Raw genomic sequence first — 1,975 nt, 5'->3', positions numbered from 1 at the left:
CTTGAAGTTAAAATAATGTTGAAGACAAATCAAATGCGAAGACTATGTAATTATGATGCCACATGAAATCCTTCGAAGATATTGTGGTGGTGGCGTTACCCACCGTATAGGAAGTATTAGACCCGGACACGGCACACAATTATCATGGCGTTCCGAAGACAAATTCTGTGTTAATGTATTCACACTTAGAGTGTATGTCTTCATTGATTGAAGATATACGTTATTTCGTGTGTTGCACATCTAAGTCATCAATATGCATAAGCGTTAGGATGTGTGTCCAATCACAGGAAATTTGAGGATTCTAAGATATTTAGCTCACACCACAACTTGCAAAACCTTTTCTCATCCAAGGGCTTTGTGAAGATATCTGCCAATTGCTCTCTAGTGTTGACGTGATTGATATCGATATCTTCCTTCATGACATGATCTCTGAGAAAGTGATGACGAGTCTGAATGTGCTTTTTCTTCGAGTGTTGGACTAGGTTGTTGGCAATCTTGATGGCGCTTTCATTGTCGCAGTAAAGTGGCACTTGCTTCAGATGGATGCCATAGTCCTTGAGAGTTTGCTTCATCCATAGAGGCTGAGCGCAACAAGATCCAGCAGCAATGTATTCAGATTCAACAGTGGAGAGAGATACACAATTATGCTTCTTCGAAGACCAACAGACAACAGATCATCCAAGAAAGTGACATGTGCCTGATGTGGACTTGGGATCAACCTTGTCACCAGCATAATCAGCATCTGAGAATCCAACTAGATCAAACTCTGAGCCCTTTGGATACCATAATCCTAGATTTGGGGTGTAAGCCAAATATCAAAGAATTCGCTTCACAGCTAAGTGATGTGACTCCTTTGGTGCCGCTTGGAATCGGGCACACATGCAAACACTAATCATTATACCTGGCCTAGATGCACATAAATAGAGTAAAGAACCAATCATGGAGCGGTATACCTTTTGATCGAACTCTTTACCATTGTCGTTGGGGCCCAGCTGACTTTTGGTTGGCATTGGCGTCGTGTGTCCTTTGCAATCTTGCATTCCAAACTTCTTCTGGCAATCTTTGAGGTATTTCTCTTGAGATATGAAGATGTCGTTGTTCTGCTGACGAATTTGAAGACCGAGGAAGAATTTCAGCTCACCCATCATGGACATCTGATATTGCTCTTGCATCATGTGCCCAAACTCATCACTGTATTTCTTGTCAGTGCAGCTGAAGATAATGTCATCCACATAGATCTAGCACACAAACAGTTCACCATCGTTTGTCTTCGTGAAGAGAGTGGGATCCAGGGAACCGGGTTTGAAGCATTTGCTCTTTAGGAAGTCTTTGAGGGTGTCATACCAAGCGCGAGGGGCTTGTTTGAGGCCATACAATGCCTTATTGAGCTTGTATACCATGTCAGGATGTTTTGGATCTTCAAAGCCAGGTGGTTGTGCAACATACACTCCTGCTTCAATCTTGCCATTGAGAAAAGCACTATTCACATCCATTTGGTACAAGAGGATGTTGTGATGGTTGGCATAGGCTAGCAGTATGTGAATGACTTCAAGCCTAGCCACTGGAGCAAATGTTTCATCGAAGTCAATCCCTTCAACTCGAGTGTAGCCTTGAGCAACGAGACGAGCTTTGTTTCTGACAACTTGACCATGCTCATCTTGTTTGTTACGATAGATCCATTTGGTGCCAATTATGTTGTGCTTGTGAGGATTAGGACACTTGACCATTTCCCACACATTGTTCAGCTCAAACTGTTTAAGCTCTTCTTGCATAGCTTGAATCCATTCAGGTTCCATGAAGGCTTCAACAACTTTCTTTGGTTCAAATATAGAGACAAATGCAAAGTGCCCATAGAAATTTTCTAGATGTGTTGCTCTTGAACGAGTGAGCGGACTAGGTGCATTGATGCTATCGATTATCTTTTCAATATGCACTTCATTTGCAACCCGAGGATGTACTGGATGAAGACTTCGGT

Source organism: Triticum dicoccoides, chromosome 6A (assembly GCF_002162155.2).
Source record: "Triticum dicoccoides isolate Atlit2015 ecotype Zavitan chromosome 6A, WEW_v2.0, whole genome shotgun sequence".
NCBI lineage: Eukaryota > Viridiplantae > Streptophyta > Magnoliopsida > Poales > Poaceae > Triticum > Triticum dicoccoides.
Note: the sequence above shows the minus strand (reverse complement) of the source record.